At 44.8% G+C, this 22606-nt stretch overlaps 1 protein-coding gene across 2 annotated transcripts in view; it reads left to right on the top strand.

The window, feature by feature from the left end:
• Positions 1-15407: 15407 nt before the first annotated feature.
• Positions 15408-22606, top strand: part of ZNF541 (zinc finger protein 541) — a 41298-nt gene continuing 34099 nt past the window's right edge. Inside the window, exons 1-2 of one of the 2 annotated variants that reach the window (XM_060288470.1) lie at positions 15408-15465; positions 16504-16656. The gene's annotated coding sequence lies outside the window, so the exon portion shown is untranslated. Of the gene's footprint in view, positions 15466-15933; positions 16657-22606 lie in introns of those variants that run through there. The other variant, XR_009559888.1, reaches the window with a different exon arrangement.

Below are 22606 nucleotides of genomic sequence, written 5' to 3' on the forward strand. Positions count from 1 at the left end.
ATTTCCCCCTTCCCACCGACCCTATCTCTATGGATTTGTCTATTCCGGACATTTCATATAAATGGAAACCTACGATATATGGCCTCTGTGTCTGGCTTCTTTCACTTAGCATAATGCTTTCTTTTTGGTCACCCCTCATGGCTTGTGGGATCTTAGTTCCCCAACCAGGGATTGATCCCAGGCCCTTGGCAGTGAGACCGCAGAGTCCTAACTATTGGTCTGCCAGGGAATCCCCAGCATAATGTTTTCAAAGTTCACCCATGCTGTAGCATGAATCAGAACTTCATTCCTTTTTATGGCTGAATAATACTCCACTGTTGGGTCTCCCAAGGCAATAGAAATAAAAGCAAAAATAAACAAATGGAACCTAATCAAACTTATGAGCTTTTGCACAGCAAAGGAAACCATAAACAAAACAAAAAGACAACCTATGGATTGGGAGAAAATATTTGTAAATGATGCAACTGACAAGAACTTAATTTCCAAAATATACAAATAGCTCATACAACTTGATAACAAAAAAAAAACAAACAACCCAATCAAAAAATGGACAGAAGGCCTAAATAGACATTTCTCCAAAGAAGATATACATATGGCCAATAGGCACATGAAATGATGCTCAACATTGCTCATTATTAGCGAAATACAAATCATAACTACAGTGAGGTAGGGGACTTTCCTGGCAGTCCAGTGGTTAAGACTCCACACTTCCAATGCAGGGGGCGTAGTTTCGATCCCTGGTTGGGGAACTAAGATCTCACATGGTGCAGCCAAAAAAAGAAAAAAACAACTACAATGAGGTATCACTTCACACTGGTCAGAATGGCTGACATTAAAAAGTCCACAAATAATAAATGTTGGAGAGGGTGTGGAGAAAAGGGAATCTTTCTACACTCTTGGTGGAAATGTAAATTGGTACAACCACTATGGAGAACAGTATGGCAGTTCCATAAAAAACTAAAAATAGAGCTACCATATGATCCAGCAATCCCACTCCTGGGCATATGTCCAGAGAAAACTGTAATTCGAAAAGATACATACACCCCAATGTTCATTGCAGCACTGTTTACAATAGCCAGGACATGGAAGCAACCTAAATGTCCATTGACAGAGGAATGAATAAAGAAGATGTGGTACATATATACAATGGAATATTACTCAGCCATAAAAAAGAATGAAATAATGTCATTTGCAGCAACATGGATGGACCTAGAGATTGTCATACTGAGTGAAGTAAGTCAGAAACAGAAAGACAAATATCATATGCTATCACTTATATGTGGAATCTAAAAAACTGGTATGAATGAACTTATTCACAAAACACAAATAGGGTCGCAGATGTAGAAAACAATCTTATGGTTACAAGGGGGGAGAGGGATAAATTGGGAGATTGGGACTGATATATACACACTACTATATATAAAATAGATAACCAATAAAGGCCTACTGTATAGCACAGGGAACTCTACTCAGTACTCTGTCATGACCTATATGGGAAAAGAATCTTAAAAAGAGTGGAGGGCTTCCCTGGTGGCGCAGTGGTTGGGAGTCCGCCTGCCGGTGCGGGGGACGCGGGTTCGTGCCCTGGTCTGGGGGGATCCCACGTGCCGTGGAGCGGCTGGGCACGTGAGCCATGGCCGCTGAGCCTGCGCGTCCGGAGCCTGTGCTCCGCAGCGGGAGAGGCCACAACGGTGAGAGGCCCAAGTAACGCAAAAAAAAAAAAAAAAAAAAAGAAAGAAAGAGAAAGAAAAAAAGAGTGGATATATGTATATGTATAACTGATTCACTTTGCTGTCCAGCAGAAAGTAACATAATATTGTAAATCAACTATACTGCAATAAAAATTTTTTTAAACATAAAATAGATAAACAACAAGGTTCTACTGTATAGCACAGGGAACTATATTCAATTACCTATATTCATAGGTAATAACCTATGATGGAAAAGGATATAGATAGATAGATAGATAGACAACTGAATCACTTTGCTGTGCACCTGGAACTGACACAACATTGTAAATCAACTCTACTTCCATAAAAACATATTTCTACTGTTGGGATACACCACATTGGGTTTATACATTCATGAGTTGATAGACACTTGGGTTGTTTCTGCTTTTTGGTTGCTGTGAATAATGCTGCTTTGAACCTTCGTGTACAAGTGTCTGTGTGGACATAGATTTTCCTTTCTCATGACACCTACTGAGGAGCAGAATGAAGAGTGTGTTTTTGCTGATTTGTTTTTCACCCGAAATAAGATCAAACTACAGAAAACTCTTTCACAGTTTACTCTTCTCAAACAAGAAGAGTAAAAAGAACTCCATTCTCCTAGGTTCATCAGCCAATAATATTTAACCACATGTGTTTTATCTCACTCTTTTCTGAACATTTGAGAGGCAGCGGCAGACATCCTGTCCCTTGATCCCTATAAATACTTCAGCATGGAGCTACAGAACAAAGACATTCTCTTCAAAAACCCCAGGACAGTTATCAAAATCAGGAAATGTAACGCTGATACAGTAATACTGTTGTTTATTCCACAACTTCAAATCTCTCACTTCCCTTCAGTAATGTCCTTTAGAGCCATGTTTTCGCCAGTACAGGATCCAGTCTTGGATCATGCATTGGACTGATTCATGTTGCTGAAAAATCTTCAGCAGACTTGATTAGCTTTACCCCTTCCTTGCCTCCCTTTGGCTGACTGAGGAGCAGAGACTGGGGGGTCAGAGGGGAAGCGGGGAGACAAGGGAGAAGCCGGTGCTCACAGTCAGAAAGAGAAACTTAGGAATCAGATGGATCTCAGTTCCAATCGTGGCCCAATTATTCAGTAACCGTGACCTTGGGCAACCGTGACCTTGAGGCTCTCTGAGTCTCAGTTGTCTCATCGGGAAAATGGAACTAACCCCTAGGCTCACTGGGAGCACCAGTGACATACTGAGCACAGACCTAGCACATCGGATGGAATCAATCCCCCCAAGCCCATCCTATCATCGCCATTTATCCCTGTCAATTTCCAGGACCAGAACAGTCCCAAGTGCTTCAGATCTTCAGATGAGGTTGCTTTTCGTATCCTTACAGCAAACAACCTTATAAGCAGATACTATTATCATCACTATATAAACAACAGAAATTTATTTCTTACTGTTCTAGAGGCTGGGAAGTCCAAGATCAAGGTGCTTCCTGGTTCACAGACAGCCATCTTCTTGCACGTCCTTGCATGGCAGAAAGGGTGAGGGAGCTCTCTGGGGTCTCTTTTCTAAGGGAACTAATCTCATACATGAGAACGCCACCCTCATGACCTAATCACCTCTTAAAGGCCCCATCTACAAATACCATCACATTGGGGATTAGGTTTCAACACATAGAGTTTGAGGGCTGGGGGGAAATATACATTCAGTCTACAGCAGGAGGAAACTGAAGCACAGAGAGGCCCAGTCAGTTCCCTGAGGTCACCCAGCTGATCAACAGCAGAACCAGGATTAAAAACCAGACACCATCCTCCACCATGCCTGTGTGTATGGTTGTTGTTAGTCTAGGGCAAGAAATAATGGTGGGGCCTGGACCGGGGTGGAAATGTGGGGATGGAAACAAGACGACTGACCCAGAGGGAGGTAGAAGGGTGACTAACTCGGGGCCAGGGGCGGGGGGTGGATCTGAGAAAGTGGGAGGAGTCCAGGTTGAACCCTTCCCTCATGAGCATTCGAGAACAAACACTTCCTCACAGGAGATGGAAGAAATAAACAAAAGCCAGGGAAGCTGGAATCAGCCCTATCCTGAAGTAAGAGGGGGACACATCAGTCTCCAATGATGGGTGGAGGTGGGGTTGGGGGCTTGGAGAGTAAGGAATGGGATAGAGCTGCCCCAAAAGAGACCTAAGGGACTCACAGAAAGAAGTGAAGGTTAAAGTCAGAACACAGGACTGTGCAACTGTGGACAATGGGAATCAGACTTTCGCTGGCTCATGGGAGAAGCAGAAATAAGAAAGACCTCTCTTCCCTGCCTTGAGGCTGCCCTTCTCCACCCCTCCCTTTATCTGGCGCTTTGCGGTGTGCTTTCACAGCTCCTCCCATCAAGACATGGAGTCTCTTGGGACTTCCCTTGAGGTCCAGTGGGTAGGACTTCGCGCTCCCAATGCGGGGGGCCCGGGTCCGATCCCTGATGGGGGAACTAGATCCCAAATGCATGCCACAACTAAAGATGCTGCATGCTGCAATTAAGACCCAGCAGGGCCAAAATAAATAAATAAATATTTTTAAAAAATTTTTAAAAAGAGACATGGAGTCTCTTTTCCCATCCCCTGAACTGACATTTACAACTTGCTTTAGCCAGTAGAATACAGCAGGAGTGTACAAGTTCCAAGGCTAAGCCTTAAGAGGCTCGGAGTATTTCACTTCTCTCTCTTCTTCTCCACCTTTGCCATGAGAACCTGCCTGGGCTAGCTTGCTGGAGGGATGTGAGGGAGAGGTAAAGAAGAATTGAGGCATCCCAGCTGAAGTAATTCGAAATCAGCCAGCCTCTAGTTAACCTGCCAGAGGATGATGGCAGATTCACGAGTGAAACCAGCCAAGGTCAGCCAAGCCTGGCCCAGATTAGCAGAACTGTCTAGACGACCCAAATACACGTGAGAAAAAAAGAAAAAGTTGTTGTTTTAAGCTACTAAATTTCAAGATGGTTTCTTACACAGCTGTAGCTAACTGATACAAAGGAGAGGCTAAGCGCTAGGATAAACGTGTGGGCATCCCCAATACCCAGTATTTTAGTATTTATTGAATGACAAAAGAAATCCAAAATTATCTCTCACCTTTCCCTCAACAACTTCCTCTTGAAACTCTTATTCCTATATTCAGCTCATAGCTTGCTGCTAATAACACAAAATATGCCCCTTCCAGGGATGCTGAATTAACATTTCAAGAAAGAGAGAATGGCACGGCCAAAGAATAACAGCTTTGAAACTTGGACCATGTATTAGCTGAGAGCTATTATTATCAATGAAATCAAGGAACAATGGTCTTAATTTCAGAGTAGTTGATCATCTTGCTGAATCTCAGGAAATAAGGTGAGAGGTACTAGTGGAAGGGAGAGAAGCACGGTTCCTCAGCCACCCACGTCACCTGCGCAAAGATGGCTTTGGCCAAATTGCCTTTGTCACACCCTTTCTTCTTTTCTGGACCCCACACAGGGAAACTTCAACGACTTTGGTAAGGAAGGGACAGTACCTGTGAATCTGGATTTTTCTGTTAGGAAAATGAATATCCTGGGTGGCTTCAGACATAGGACACACTTGAATTTTTTTCTTCATGGAAGGAGCTGCACTTTGGAATCTTGGAGCCTTGTGCCCTAAAGGACCTGGCATGGCAGAGCAGGGACCCATCTGCCAGACTGGCCCAGTGCGACTCTCGTGCTCAGAAAACGCATTCTGTGAAGGCTGGACATTTCCCATCATTGAAAAAAACCCAGCAAACAAGACTAAAATCCCCCTTAAAAGGATTTTAAGTAGAGGGAGCTGAAATGACCTGGAACACATTTCCCAGACTCCCCACTCCCCATCCTCTCCACACCCTGCAGTGTTAACTCATTCAATAAATTTTTACTGCAGCTTCTTCTGTTATTTGCTTTGTTTTGTTTAAGGAGAATATCTTTATTATTATAGTCTCAAAGGATTTCTTTTTTTAATTGAAGTATGGTTGATTTACAATGTTGTGTTAATTTCTGCTGTACAGCAAAGTGATTCAGTCGTACATACATTCTTTTTCACATTCTTTTCTGATAAACTCTTATGGTTTATCACAGGATATTGACTATAGCTCCCTGTGCTCTACAGTAGGGCCTTGTTGTTTATCCATCCCATATATAACAGTTTGCATCTGCTAATTCCAAACTCCCAATCCTTCCGTCCCCCACTCCCCCTCCCCCTTGGTGACCACAAGTCTGTTCTCTATGTCTGTGCGTCTGTTTCTGTTTTGTTGATAGGTTCATTTGTGTCATATTTTAGATTCCACATATAAGTGATATCTTATGGTATTTGCCTTTCTCTGTGTGACTTCGTTTGGTATGATAACCTTTAGGTCCATCCATGTTGCTGCAAATGGCATTATTTCATTCTATTCTTTTTATGGCTGAGTAGTATTCCATCGTGTATATGTATTGATACCACCTCTTCTTTATCCATTCACCTGTCGATGGACATTTAGGTTGCTTCCACGTCTTGGTGACTGTAAACAGTGCTGCTATGAACATTGGGGGGCATGTATCTTCTCAATTATGGTTTTCTCCAAATATATGCCCAGGAAAGAGATTGCAGGAACATATGGCAATTCTATTTTTAGTTTTTTGAGGAACCTCCATACTGTTTTCCATAGTGGCACTGCAGCTTCTTTCTTTCTTTCTTTTTGAATTTATTTATTTTATTTATATTTTTTTGGCTGTGTTGGGTCTTTGTTGCTGTGCGCGGGCTTTCTCTAGTTGCAGCGAGCAGGGGGTACTCCTCGTTGTGGTGCACGGGCTTCTCACTGTGGTGGCTTCTGTTGTTGCAGAGCACGGTCTCTAAGCATGTGGTCTTCAGTAATTGTGGCTCGTGGGCTGTAGAGAGCAGGCCCCGCAGTTGTGGCGCACGGGCTTAGTTGCTCTGCAGTGTGTGGGATCTTCCCAGATCAGGGCTCGAACCCGTGTCCTCTGCATTAGCAGGCAGATTCTTAACCACTGTGCCACCAAGGAAGCCCTGCAGCTTCATTCTGAAGCCAGAGAGTATGATATTGAAGAGTACAGGCTCTGGAATGAGGTCTCCAGGTTCATATCCCAGCTCTGCCACCTACTGGCTCTGTGCCTTGAGCAAGTTAGTCTCCTCTCGGTGCCTTAGTTTCCTCATCTGTACAATGGGCATAGCAGCAACCCTCCTTGCTCAATGAGGGAGTGGATGTGAAGTGCTAGAACACTACCTGGTGCTTTTATATTATTGTTACTGGAAGGTCCTCTTAGGTACTGGAGACACAGTGACCAAGACCTGCATTGCCCCCATCCTCACGGAACGAGCAAAGGAGATGCGTACTTAGTCATTAGTTACACAGTGAGGGATTGATTTCATTACAATTAAACCCAGAGTCATCATCTTTGATCATCTCCATTCCGACTACTTGAGTTCAGGCTGCTATCATCTCTGACGTGGTCGACTGCTGGGAAACGTTGTTCCAGGTGAAGGGTAGAACCAGGTGCCAACATCCCTGGGGAAAGGTTGGTGGGGTGCAGGATGCTCACACGGTCTCAAAGCATCACGTCTCAGATTGCTGTTCGCAAAGGAGAAGAGTTTCCTTTACTACGGAGGGAGCTAACAGTTACCACCTAAACACCTTTAGACAAAACAGTGGTAGCTGAATCTGTCCGCAGTACTATGACCCTTCTTCCCACCAAGAGGTGGAGGGTCCCCATCTGCCTTTTAGAAAGGATTACAGCAGCTGATATGGGGCCAGATTGTACAGGAAGCGGGGAGGAGGAGGAGAATTACAAGGAGGAGAAGTAGAAGCAGCGGCAGAAGAGGAAATGCGGAAGGAAGGAAAGAAGGTAAAAAAGAAAGAAGAAAGGAAATAACCTCAGTCCTTGAGAAACAGGATGGAACCCAAGGGTTGGGGGACTGGTAACCAATGGGAAAATGAGGGGGCTTGTGCTCTTGGGCTAGGCAATGAGGCGGTTCCCAACTGACGGCTTCAGTTTGCACAGAGAAGCATGGGACATGGCCATCAGGTGGATGGCAGGGGTGGGTGGGTGGGAGGCCTGGAAGGAAACAGTCCTATTGTGATGGAGCGAAAGCAAGCTCCCCGGAGACACAGAGAGAGTGCCCTGTGCCCCCTTGAGGTCTGTGATTTCTGTGAGTCAGGTACAACATGCCAGCCTGGTTGGGTGGTTTCCTCTCGCTGCGTTCAGCTGGCTTGGAGAGGCAGATGGCAGAGTTTGGCCACGTGCCTACTGCAGATTGTGAGGGGCATGGGCTTTGAGGATGCTTGAAGGAAGTGATTCAAGGGATGAATGTGAGGACAGGAAAGCGGGATGGAGAGGAGAAACCGGTGGCCAGGGTGGACCCCTCACTCCTTCTGGAGAGCAACTTTTCCCTTCGCTTCACCGGGGCTTAATTTTTCATGGTTTTTCTTCCACTTCTCTGGTTCTTCTTTTTCAGTGTCCTCACCGATTGACTTCTCCTCAAATGCCTGCACTTTTCCGAGTGCAAATCTGGGCACCCCACCCTCTCCACCCCCCCACCCCTTGACTCTCCCTTTCTGCCTGGGCTTCCTAAGCATTCTCACGCCCTCCAAAGTTTCGGTGACCAGATAACCTTCCTGATCCCGGTATCAGTAGCACTGTCATGACCTGTTGAAAAGAGCAGGTGGTCTGCCTGCAGGTCAGGCAGTGGTGGGAGGCGGAGAGGACCACGGGGGCAGCTTTATCCACCAACATCCCAGGGAGAGCACGGTGAGGATTTGATTTCTGAGACAGGCAGGTTTTCCTGCAGCCACAGCAGTGATTCCCAAACCAGGCTGCACACTGTGATCACTTGGGGAAGCTTTCAAACCAAACAATGCCCTGGTCACGGGCTTGTCAATTCATTCACAATCTCCAGGCATGAGACGTGCATTTCCCATGACACCATTCCGTTTAGGGCTGGTTGTGTAAACTTTGGTCACTCCAAGGGGAGAAAATATTGGAAGATGCTGTTTGCCACCCCTAACAGATTTTTTTTTTTTTTTGCAATTGTGTATGATCAACCTTAGGACAGCTCTAATCGTCACCTGGAATCTTATTCCTATTAATATTATTAAGGGGAGATATTTGGACGATGATTGGGAAATCTGAATATGGATTAACATTAGATAAAGATCACTGAATGAATCTTAACGTTGTGTGGATTTCTCCTCTGGCCAAGCCTAACCCAGACCATATATGGAAGGGAATTCTGAGAAATGTGGTTCCGGTTTAGCTAAGTTGTCACAGTATGAAGTCCCTCAGGCCCAGAGGGACATGGTTGTAAATGCCCATCAGATTGTGTCTCTCTTCGCATATAGCCCTTCAATGGATTCTGTTGATTTCACATGCTATCCAAACTCCTTCCCAGGGCCCACCAGGCTCTGGTTGGCCCTCATCCACTTCTTTAACCTCATCAGTATCCCCAACTTGCTTGCCATAGCCACACGGGTCCTCTTTGAGCTCCTCAGACCTCTACTTGGTATCATGACCTTTGTACTTGAAGTTCCCTTTGCCTGGAATTCTTGCTCCAGACCTCTGCTTGACAACCTGACTCTTAACCTTCAAGTCTCAATTCAAATGCCACCTCCTCCGAGAAGTCTTCGTGGATCATGCATCTAAGGCGGTTCTTCTCAAAATTCAAGGTACACATGAATCCCATGGGAATTTTGCTAAAATGCAAGACCTCCTGCCTTAGGAGGTCTGGGATAGGGCCTGAGCTTCTGCATTTCTAACAAGCTGTTGACGCTGCTGGTCTGGGTACCGAGCTTTGAATAGCCAGGTTCTAAAGCACCCAGACCCTTTCTATCACACTGTCGTGTTCATTTCTTTCATAGCTCTCATCTCATTTTGGAGTTAACTTGTTATCTCTTTCCTTGTCTATTGCTTGTCTTCTGCACAAGAACGTAAATTCCATGAGACCAGGGAGATTGTCTGCTTGTTTACTGCGGTATTCTGGCACAGAGCAGGTGTTCAATATTTGTTAAATGTTTGACTGCAGGAGACTCAAAGATAAAAAGAGATGGTGTCCATCTAGAAGATACTGAAGGGAAAATGCACTTATAAGATGATGGAGGTGCGGCAGAGTACAGCAAAGCCTTGCCTAGGGTTATTTTTAATCATGGCCAATCCTAACCTTGATCATTGTTCTTTATTATTTTATGTGTCTCTTTTTACTTCTCCAACCTTATCTGATGACAATTGTGAAGCTGGTAAGGGTGTGTCTTAGTCCATTCAGGCTGCTATAGCAAATATACTATAAACTGGTGGCTTATAAACACTAAACATGTATTCCTCATAGTTCTAGAGGCTGGAAAGTCCAAGATCATGGTGCCGGCAGATTCAATGTCTGGTGATATTGCTTCCTCATAGACAGCTGGGTTTTTTTTTGCTATAACATCGCATGGTGGAAGGGGTGAGGGAGCTCTCTAGGGTCTCTTTTAAAAGGGCACTAATCCCATTCATGAGGGCTCCACCCCCATGATCTAATCGCATCCAAACATGGATGAGCCTAGAGATTATCATACTAAGTGAAGTAAGCTAGACAGAGAAAGACAAATATACGATACTGCTTATATGTGGAATCAAAAAAAACAAAAAAAGATACAAATGAACTTATATACAAAACAGAAAGAGACCCACAGACATAGAAAACAAACTTATGGTTACCAGAGGGGAAAGGAGAGGGATAAATCAGGAGTTTGGGATTAACATATACACACTACTATATATAAAATAGATAATGAACAAGGACCTACTGTATAGCACAGGGAGCTATACTCAATATTTTGTAATAACCTACAAGGGAAAAGAATCTGAAGAAGAATATATATATATATATCCCATATATATATATATTTATATCATATATATATATATATATATATATCCCATTCATGAGGACTCTACCCCCATGATCTAATCATATCTCAAAGGCCCACCTCCTAATACCATCACACTGGGGGTTAGGTTTCAGCATATGAATTTAGGGGGGACACAAACATTAAGACCTAACAAGGTGGGACAATTTCTTGGGTCTTTGTCTATAATCTCCTTTGGTGCTTAGCTTACTGGAGACATAGCAGAGACTTAGGAAATACTTGGTTGAATCATGTATTCAGTAAAATGGCTGAATGTCAAACTTCAAAAAAATTTAATAGCATGGTTGTTGTTGTTCATTGTCAAGGCAAGCACCACCCGATTCTCCTTTAGTGCAATATGGCTGGCAGCTCCCCTCCCCTGCTCCCATCTCTTCAATTCATGTGAATACCCAGATACTCCCATACACAAACCTGTGGGAGAGGAAAAAGCACAGGTCCAGGAGTCAAGATAGCTGCATCTGGCCCTGTTTCTGCCACTGACTTGCTGTGTAACTTTAGGCAAGTCCCTTGCCCTCTCTGGGCCTCAATCTCCTGATCTGCGTATATTGAAAGGGTTGGACCAGATCACATCTCTGGTTCTTTCCAGTTCTACAACCTATTTCACTTTCCTAAATTGAGATGAGTTTTCTCTGGGGGTTTGGGGGGAATTCTGAGACTCCACCGGAGATAATGGGACATGTCTTCAGGGTGGGAGGCCCTGACCCAAGGAGCTGACCCCCTCAGAGTCACACTGCCCCCACCCATGGGAACCAGCATTACCAGAAGAGTGCCTTGCCCTGTGGCCACCAAGTGGCACATTCACTAAGCACCAGAAGGAAAAAGCCTGCTCCAGGAGGCAACCAGGATTCAGGCACAAACACACCTCACTCCCCATCTCCTATAGCATCTTCCAGCACAGCCATACTGGCCAGGCCTTCAAGGTGAGGCCTCAGTACCTTTGCTCCTGCCTTTTTCCCTGCCAGGACTGCCAGCCTCCCTCCTGGCTGTTTAATCATTCACATATGTTCAGCATATGTTATGATTCAGTGAGGGCTTTCTTCCAAGTATTCCCATTTTCTCTTTGTGACCTCCCACGCAGTGGGTCGCTGTCCTCAATCTGTGGGGCAGAAAGTGAGGTTCGACTGAGGCCACATAGCTTGTGGGTTAGGCTGGGTTCAAATCCAGGTCTTTGGATCCTGACTCCTCCATTGATTCGGTGAGTGTCTCTGTGCCTCAGTTTACTCATCTGGAAAACGGGGATAAGAATAGTATCTGCCTCATAGGGTGCTTATAAGGATTCAAGTGAGTTCATATATGTAAAAGGCTTCAAACAGTGCCTGGCACATGGCAGGGATGCTGCTGCTGCTGATAAACATCTGATTACAGAGCTCATGCTCCTTCCACCACGGCATGTGATCTCTGGCAAGAGGTTAGCGTCCCCAGCTCCTAAGCCTGAGCTCACGTCCTACCTCGAAACTCACCCATCAGAGCATCTCCCATGCACCAGGCCCTGCGTTTGGTACCTTCACACACATGTTGCATGAATTCCTTTCATTGTAGAATTAAAATTGTAGAACATCATCTGCAGAAAATGTAATTTAATTATTTAAAATTTAATTTTAATTCACTGTTTACTTTTATTTACTACATTTTAATCAAAATTTAGTAAAAAAGTATAATCTAATCACTAACATTTAAGTTTAGTGTGACTACTGAATTTTAATTTAACTTTCATCAAGAATTTAATTTTTTTTTTTTTTTTTTTGGCTTCGTTGAGTCTTCGTTGCTGCACGCGGACTTTTCTCTAGTTGTAGTGAGCGGGGGCTACTCTTGGTTGTGGCGCACAGGCTTCTCATTGCGGTGGCTTCTCTTGTTGCGGAGCACAGTCTCTAGGTGCGTGGGCTTCAGTAGTTGTGGTGCGTGGGCTCAGTAGTTGTGGCTCGCGGGCTCTAGAGCGCAGGCTCAGTAGTTGTGGCACACGGGCTTAGTTGCTCCGCGGCATGTGGGATCCTCCCAGACCAGGGCTTAAACCCGTGTCCCCTGCATTGAATTTCAGTCCTTAAGATTTCACTAGTTTTTCCACTAATGTCCTTTTTCTGTTCCAGAATCATCCAATCCAAGTTGGGTTTTTTGTTTGTTTTTGTTTATTACAAACCTTGCTGCTTATGACTATTCTTGTGCACATCTCCTAGTGCACATGAGCAAGTTTCTCTACCGTCAATTCCTGGATTGCTGGGGCATGGGACACACCACATCTTTAATTTTATTCAATATATTCAATTTGTACTCCACTGTGATTGTACCAAGTTTACCCATGACCAGTACTGTGAGTTCCCCTTGCTCTGCGTGATAGAAAAAAATGTAAAAATTTGCCAAACTGGTGGGTGTGACCTAATATCTGTGGTTTTAATTTGCATTAAAATCTTGCTATAATTAGGCCCCTTTTCCTATGTTTCCTCTTGTATGAAGGCCTCTTCATATCTTTTATTTGTTTATTGGGCGGTCGCATTAACTTGTAGTCTTCTAAAATAATTTCTGAATGCTACTTCTTTGTGTTATGTGTTGCAAGGATCTTGTCTCTGTCCATAAAGTGATCAGTGTTTGTCAAAGGACAGGAAAATGTCAGTTTCCTTCAGGAGCTTAAGTCCTGTTCTTTAAACTCTCATCTACCCATTGGCCAGGGTCCTCATTTCTTCCACCAAGAGATCGCACTGCTGAAGCTCAGTATTTTTTAGTGTTTGCTATATAAATGAAGAATCCCTCCTAAAACGAAGGCAGGTTTTTAATCCCTGTCTTTGCATAACCTACAAGGCCCTACATAATCTGCCCCTAGTTTGTGCTTTCCTTTACTCACGTCGTTCTAACCACACTGGTCACTGCTGTTCAAATGGATCCCACATCTTCCTGCCTCAGGGCCTTTGCACTTGCTCCTCCCCCAGATATTTTTATAGCTCCCTTCCTCATGGCCTTCCAGTCTCTGCTCAGTGTAACTTTGCCAGAGAGGCTTTTATTGCTCTATATAAAGTAGCATCCTCTGACAGTCTCTACCTTCTTTCCTTATATTTTTCAAAAAGGATAACCACATTGCATTCTAAATGTATTTGCCTGTCCCCCACTAAAGGTCTGCTTGCTGTTCAGTACCAAAGCCGTTAGCTGCATTGGGCTATGAAGCCTTTGAAATGTGGCTGGTCTGAACTGAGATGTACTGTAAATGTAAAATATACACCAGATTTTAAAGTCTCCCCCAAAGTAAATTATCTCATTAAAAAATTTTGTATTGATTACCTGTTGAAATGACATTTAGGGTTAAATTGTATTATTAAAGTTAATTTCACCTTTTTTTTTTAACCTTTAAAAAATATGCCTACTAGGAAATGTAAAATTATGTGACTGGCACTTGGGACTTGTATTATATTTCTACCAGACAGTGTTGCTCTAGCACATAAACCAGAGCAGGGATGTTTGACTCATATACTGCGGTATTTCAGAACAAAACGGAAACTCAATAAACAATATTTGTTGAATGAAGGAATCCAAAAGTGTTATGCCAGTCCTTTTCCTCTCCTCTCTGCTCTACCTACCCCAGGGATCAATATTTTAAAACATCAAAACTTTATTGGGGGGCTTCCCTGGTGGCACAGTGGTTGAGAGTCCGCCAATGCAGGGGACACGGGTTCATGCCCCGGTCCGGGAAGATCCCACATGCCGCGGGGCTGCTGAGCCTGCGCATCCGGAGCCTGTGCTCCGCAACAGGAGAGGCCACAGCGGTGAGAGGCCCGCGTACCGCAAAACAAAACAAAACAAAAAGAAACCTTTATTGGGATATAATTTACATGAAAGTCACCCATTTTAAGTGTAAAATACAACGATTTTTAGTAAAGTCACCACGTTGTGCAGCCATTGCTACAACCCACTTTCAGAATATTTCCATCACCCCAATCAGTTCCCCTCGAGTTTACTAGTCGATACCCATTCCCGCCCCCAGGCAACCACGGATCTGCTATCTCCACAGGTTTTCAGTGCGCAATTTCTAAACAATGAATTCCCCTTCTAAGTCGTTCCACAGTTCAGACTTCTTGGCCTAACCCCCGCCCCCTTCCACCCCGGGCCATTGCTCCTCCCGGTTTCCTTCTGTCCGGCAGCACAGCTCAGGACATAGCCTGATCCACAGATGGTTCAGGGTTTGCTTAAAGAAAGGCAGCGCAGATCGCGTCCCGCTTCGTGCTTCTGCAGCCCCACATCTTCCCAACCCACTGCCAGGCAGGCCTCGGTGGCCCCTCGGGAGCACGGGGGACTGCCTCGCTGGGCCCCACGATTCTGCGAGGGCGGCCCCTGCTCTCAACCCCCCCCCCCCCATCGCGGGAGGCTGCAGCTCAGAGCGGCCCGCGGGGTGCCGGAGTTCCCCATGCTGCGTCAGAACGACGCTCTCAAGGAGCAATGGTCGGAGCTGCCCGACTCTCGGCCTCGGTGTGTGGGTCGTGGGGGTCCGACCCCTCCCCCCGCATCTCCTTTCCTGCTGCGCCTTCACACTCTCCCGCCTTCAACCGCCCTCCTCCCAAAATGGCGACCAACCGCCTCCTTTCCCGCTCGCCACTGGTCACCTGACCACGCCAAGCCCCGCCCTCTCGCGTGGCCCCGCCCTTCGGCGGCGGCCTAATAGCCTCAGAGAATGCGCGGCCGGGCGGCACGCGCCGGAAGCCCGGGCGGTGCGAGGCGGCCCGCGGCCACGCACGCGCGCCCGCGCTGCGGGTGCGGGGCGCCCCGGGAGCGGGCCCGGCTGCGCGTGCGCGCCCGGCCGGGCGGCGGGCTGCGCGGGGGAGGCGGGGGCCGCTGGGAGGCCCGCAAGGCGCGAGGCCCGGCGCGCGAGCCCCCGGGGGCGGGTAAAACCCGGTTGCTGCTGCCCTTGCCCCGCTCCCCTTCCTTCCTACCCCGTCCTTTCCCTCCCCTTCCTCATTCTTCAATCCCTCCCCCCTTTTAAAATTTAATTTGTTTATATTTCCTCTTCAGGGGGGCCCAATCTCCCTTTCGAGGGGCGCAGCAGGCGCGGCGGGTGCCCCTCGCACCGCGTCACGCACCCCTCGCACCGCGTCACGCACGCACCTTCTGCATCCCCGCAGCCCCTTCTCCCTTGGAGAAGACTCTCCTCAGAGGCCCCTGGCCGACTTTTCTTTCCTACCCCGTCCCCCCAGGCCCCAACTGCCCCCTCACAGCTCCCCAGCTCGCGCCTCGGGCCCTACCCGACCTCCGCACTTTCTGCATCTCGGCCTTGCATTCGCCCTCGGCTTTCTAGGCCCCTGGTGCTAAAATCTCCTTTCCTCCTGAAGAGACACACCCCCCCCCCACACACACACGCCTTTAGGGGACCCAGATTTGTTTCCTTTTAGGATCTTCCAGCAAAACCAAAAAGCCCTCCCAGACTCCTTGATTACGCCTCTCCCCTCCTTTTAGGAGCTTCCTCTAGCAAAAAAATTATTTTTTCTTTCCCAGATTTCTCCTCCATTGAGGATCACTTTCCAGCAAAAATTCTTTCTTCCCACCAAGAGTCCCCCGTTTGGAAAATCTTTCCACTGATAACCAACTCAGTCCTTCCATTTTCTCTCTCGTATAATATTTATTTTTCCAACCCTCTTCCCCAACTCACCATCGAAAACCCCTTTTCATCACCAGTTCCACCCCAATTAGGCTTCTCCCAGCAAAGCTCTCCAGGTTCCTTCCCAAGGGAGAAAAAATAAGGAAAGAAAGAAAAAAATAACTCCTTTAACAACAAAATCCCTTTTCCGACCTAGATCTCCCCAGTTCAGTATTGCTTTCTTCTTTCTTCCAAAAATTGCCAATCTCCCTCAATTTCACACCTGTGCCCTTGCTTCTTTGGGTACCCAAGTTCTGACTGCCCCTGCCTTTCCACCACCTGCTTTCAGGGCAAAAGAAGTTGGATGAGTGTACCGAATTTATTATCCAGCATTCCAGGAGGAAATATCTAATGGTCTGTCACCTGAACCCCCTTCCCTGTGGGACCTAAACTGGGCCCTCCTGTTCCCTCGAGATTCTTTCATTCACTCGCACTTCTCCTGGTGAGTTTCCTCCCTTTGCACTTGTCCGAGGACATCCACTTTGTCAGATGGATTCCTTTCTTTCTCAGAAGGGTTTCTCGTCAATCCAAGTGTCTCTGTACCAATGATGAAACCATTAGAAGTTACTGCTTTGGGAGGTCAGATGAGGAAAAGGGTTATTTATTGTACATGTTGACTGCTCTGTAGGAATGCAGACATTTATTAGATTGGTGTATGTTTTATCATTTATTGCAAAGAAACCCTTTTTTTCCCTCTAGCTCAGAAACTTAGATACCTACAGGGGATGGGCAGATAAAGGCCCAGACTGTGGCGAACCTAAGATTGTGTTCCCCATCTAAGCGATGGCAGCCAGTGGAAATGGCCAAGTGGAAATGTCAGGGCAGTGTTGCCAGAACTTTTACGTTCTTTTTTTTTTTTTCCAGAAGAAACCAGAACACTGTCTTTATGTGAAGCTTTTTGATCTTTAAATGTTGACAACCAATTTAATAGGTATTAAAAGACCTTTATTTAAATATAAGTAAATATAAGACCTTTATTTAAATATAAGACCTTTATTTAAATATAAGTAAATATAAATATTTAAATTAAATAAATATTTAAATATAAGACCTTTATTCAAATATAAGTAAATATAAATAATTAAATATTTAAAATTTAAATTATTAAAGTATTTAAAGACCTTATTAAAGACCACACCAGGGTGTGGGACCTTGCAAAACATGTTACTGGCCACAAGTTTGGAATTTGGGGTTTAGGTTAGACACATATACACACCTATTTGGGCCCATGCATACATGCTGGACTTTTTCTCTTCAGAGCAGCAGTTCTCAGACTTTTTTATCTTAGGACCCCTTTACGCTTAAAAATTATTGAAGACCTCAGGGTATTTTTGTGCATGTGAACTGTATCTGCTGATATTTGCTGTATTAAAAGTTTAAACAAATTTTTAAAAATTAATTCATTGCAATGAACATGCTTCTCATTGCAGTGGCTTCTCTTTTTGCAGAGCACGGGCTCTAGGCACATGGGCTTCAGTAGTTGCGGCTCATGGGTTTAATTGCTCTGCGGCATGTGTCCCGACCAGGGCTCGAACCCATGTCCCCTGCATTGTTAGGTGGATTCTTAACCACTGAGCCACCAGGGAAGTCCCGTTTTACATTTTTAGAGTCATCTGGAGTCTTATATCTGCTTCTGCATTCAGCCTTTTGAGATAAGTCCTGTAGCCCCTGGAAAGTTTCACTGAATAGGAAGGGCAGATAACATCTGAATATTCTTATGAAAATAATTTTGACCTCACACACTCCCTGAAAGACTCTCGAGGACCCCAGGGGTCCTCTCATTGTCCTCACTACGAAAATGTCTATTCTAGATTTTAACGATTATCTGCATTTTCTGGTAGGAAGAGCTTGTGGAGTGAGAAACTTTGATGTCTCTTTTCCTCGTTTAGTTAATTCTATGTAAGAAGTCTCTCTGGCAAGTGCAATCATAGCCTTCTGATTCCTCTATGTCGTTCTGTTTTCCAGCATAAGCTTTATATCTGCTTTTTAAATGAGCGATCAGAGGAAATGAGTTAAACTTATGGTTAAAATTATATATTGGTTACATGGCTAGAGGAGGAGTTTTCCTTGGTTGTTCAACTGAAGGATGTAAGTGCAGAGTATAGGGCAGGAATCCCAGCATCAAGCGTGGAATCACAGCACAGTGAGTGGTTAAGGGTGAGGGCTTTGAAGTCAGACTTCCCAGGGTTGAATGCTAACCTTGACTTGGGACAAGTTACTTAACTTCTGTGGACTTTATTCACCTCATCCATAAAATAGGGTTAATAATATAGTTTATGCCTCAAAGGGATGTTGTGGGAATTAAATGAAGTGATATATGAGTGATTGCAGTAATGCTTGGAACATGATAAAGCTTTGGTAAATGTCTGCTGCTATTCTTAGTATTATGATGGTGGTTATTATGGGGGCCAGGCTGGAAGTAAGTGGGGACTGTGGGACCTGGAGGCCATTGCCCCATCCAGGGATGGCCGTTGTCCCTCACTCTATCCTATTATTACCTATCCGGGAATATCAAATTAATCATTTTCAAGAGAAGCCAGAAATTCATATCTCTAGGTGTAATCTCCCCATTAAAAAAATGTTGGTGACTGATCCAATTTTTTTTTTTTTTTGGGTATTCAGGAAATCTGATGCAATTTTTTTTCTTTTCTTTTTTTTTTTTTGATCCAGTTTTTAAAAACACTGTGTAGGTTAAACAAAACAAGCCTGTAGTTTACAACAATGTTTGGAGTGGGAAAATAAGGAAAGAATTGACGTCGGCGGGGTAAAAGCTGCAAGTCTCTCCTACCTCCCAGCTCCCAACAACTTGATGTTACTGAGACATGATCACTGTCTCCCTGGTAACACTGATGCAGAGAGAGGAAGAGAAGGTGGCTCTTGGTGGGGAGGGAGAGGTGGCAAAGCTGACACACCAACAGGTTAGGGCTGCTCAAAGAGGAAGAGAGGTTGCCCAATGGAATCCTGTCACTCATAAGGAAAGAGATGCTGAGAGCCTTCTTTTATCAGAGTTCTGTGACCAGCAAGATGCTCTAAGATGTATAAGATGCTATAAGAAGTATAGACACATAAGGCAGAGTCAAAGTCATCCTAGAGCTTATAGTCCGGGGGAAAATAGAAGAACCTGAAAGATAATTAAATTTTGAAGCCATTCAGGATGAGTGTTATGTGGATTGTCAGACAAATGCTTATCAGAGTTCAGAGGAGGGGGAAATAATCTCAGACTTAGTTATGTTGGGAGTATTCTCTGCAGTAGAGGGGGCGTTTCAGTCTGATTTGGAAGCGTTTCATTTGGTAAAGCCGAGTAAAGAGAAGGTGGTCAAGGGAAACGGCACAAACCAGTGTCATAAATTCGGATGTCTTGAGGGGCTGGGCAGGGCATATAGATGAGTGGGATGGGCAGGTGTGAGAGGTTAGGGAGTGGTGAGGACTGTGGCAAACTGGAGAGTGCATGCTGTGTCTAAAGGCAGCTGTGGCTTCTCAGCTCCAGCCAGTTGTTGCTTTGTGGACTCAGTGTTGACAGAGCATCAGATATTTTCCCCCAGGTTTTTAAATAGAAGTTGGACAACCTTATTTTCAATGCAGTGTCCCAGGTGGTAGCCACAAGCCACTTGTAGCAAACTTAATTACAATTAAATAAAATAAAGAACTTAGTTTGTCAGTTGCACTAGCTGCATTTCTAGCGGCTCATTAACTGCATGTGCTGAGTGGCTATCATTGGACAATGCAGATTTAGAACATTTCCAGCAGCACAGGAAGTTCTTTTGGACAGTGATACTCTGTCCAAAAAAACTCTGACAGATTTTTCAACTTGATAACTAATTGAAAAATACTGAAATTTACTGCAGGCTGAGTAAAACATTTTTATAGAACAGGTAGATATTGAAATTGTTCTCTCCCTTCCCTCCAAACAAGGCCTCAGTAAATATTATTTACCTAATTGTGGATTTATGGCTGCGGTCTAGAATCTATGGTGGGTTACTTTCCCAAGAGGTTGTAGCATTTCGCAGGAGAATCTGTTTCTCCTCATACCCCACCAGTCGTGGAATGATAGGCCTTTTTTATTTGTATTTTTAAATTTTTATTATTATTATTTTTTTCTTTTGCAGTACGCGGGCCTCTCACTGCTGTGGCCTCTCCCGTTGCGGAGCACAGGCTCCAGACGCGCAGGCTCAGCGGCCATGGCTCACGGGCCCAGCCGCTCCGTGGCATGTGGGATCCTCCCGGACCAGGGCACGAACCCATGTCCCCTGCATCGGCAGGCGGACTCTCAACCACTGCGCCACCAGGGAAGCCCCGATAGGCCTTTTTTAAAAGAAAAAAAAATTAAAACTGCTTTGGATCCCCAGTGTCGACTTAAATTGTTTTTTAAACTATTAAACAAGGCTTAAATGATGATAAAATGAGGCACAAGTTCCTAAAGCTTACAGCTCTCGTGCCACCATAAAGCCAAAGTCAATTTGCCAATCAAATAGAAACAAAGCAACCAAACTAATGTAACTCAAATTACAAACATTAATTTAATGGGAGGGATGCTATTTTGCTGGAATTTAACTGCTTCCTTGAAACAAATACTTTGCAGTATTTGTTTGCCACACCGGGCCCTTTTGGGTTTAGCAGTCTCTGTGGTATCTCAGATCTCCCATCCCTTTTTTCAGTTTGAACTGCAGCAAAACCTCCACTTGTACCATGATGTCCGCTGTCTTTAGCTGAGCCCAAAAGCATTATCATGAGCTAAATCCACCTCTATCCTCTTCTCATTAGCCTGTAGCAATTAAAGTAGCCCTAGTCAGCGTTAGTGGCATTAGAGCAATTATAAACAAACCCCGGGTATTGAAACCAAATGGTAGCATTACTGGGTTATAAAATGGTAATCCAATAATCCAGATATACAGATTTTCTTGTTTTAGATTGTTCTCAAAACGAAAGCACAAAATTACAAAATTCTTGTAAAGAGTAGTTGGACGCTTGGGAATGTCTCCAGGGGACCAGAAACCCTGCCCTACAGAGACTAGCGGGGAGCTCTGTGCATAGAAGGTGCTAAAACTTGTTGAACTGAATTTATCTGTTGACAGAACAAGATCAAGTTCAATATTGGTTGGGGGGGGGTTGCTTTACTATCTGGAAAAGGATGTAAATATCAAAGCCCAGCCTTTGGACTTTTGGCATGCCTGCCTGAGGTTGTAACTGGACCAGTTTGTTCTATGGACTGTAGGAATATGTTGGAAGGAAGGCGATTCAGCATTGGGGAAATCCCGAGACATAATCCTGTCTCCCACCCTGCCCCCATTGGCACCTTTTGTGTTTTCTAGTATAATTGGTGCAGTGCAATCTACAGATTATAGGGAATCAGTATTGTGCAGCGGGTAAGAACACAAGCTCTAAAGTCAAAATATCTGGGTTTAAGATCTGGTTCAACTACCTGTTAGGTGTGTGACTGTGGACAAATGATTTACCCTCTCAGAGTCCCTTTTCTTCTCTGCAAAGTGGGAGTAATGATAGAACCGACCTCGGGGTCATTGTGAGGGGTGAGTGAATTAAGGCACGAAGAGCACTTGGCGTGATACCTGACAAGGAGAAAATGCTTACAGTTTTACTTTATAAGATGTTGCTTTATGTTACTTTTAAATAATGCTTTATGTTTTATATTATTTGCTTGTTTTTATAGTTGGGAGGTGAAGGAGATGGGTTCTTTTCCCCTTGGAGTGCTGGGAACACTTTATAGCAGCACTGTAGAAGAAACTTTGGAATTGGCAGAGAAATTCACTTTGCCTTAAAATATAAACTTCTGTCATCCACATTCCCTTGTCTGCAATTTAGAATCCCCGAAAGCTCTGAAAATGCTGAGGTGGCTCAAACCTCTTTGTGGCCATACCTGAACTCACATATTGCTCTTTACTGTCTTTATTTATTCTGTTCAGTCTGAGTTGTCAGGGTTTCAATGCAGAAAGAATGATTTGGTCACCAGGTGCTGCCCTGGACCCACTGGCGGTTACTTACAGTGTGGCGTATGCATTGATTTACCTTTCTGAATCCCTCAGATTCTGAATTCTGAAACTCACTTGGGTCCCGGAGTTCTGGTACAGAATTTCAGACCTGCACTGAACTTTAATTTGAGCGCCCTCAGTAGGCTACTTACACAGACACACAGGGGGACACATAATGTGACACTCAGACATTGCGCTTGCAGCTAGTCTATTACATTGCAACATGAAAGGTTGAAAAACAATCGAAACCTATGGCCTAGGAAACTAGCCCAAACTCCAGTTATTCTAGGATCCGCTCGATCTATCAGTGAGTCGTCAAGCGTTTATTAAATGTCTAGCTATGGACAGAATTACGCGTGATAGCCCAGAATGGAAACAACCCAAATACTCATCAGCAGATGAATGGAT

This window comes from Globicephala melas, chromosome 19 (genome assembly GCF_963455315.2).
Source record: "Globicephala melas chromosome 19, mGloMel1.2, whole genome shotgun sequence".
In the NCBI taxonomy this organism is placed as follows: domain Eukaryota; kingdom Metazoa; phylum Chordata; class Mammalia; order Artiodactyla; family Delphinidae; genus Globicephala; species Globicephala melas.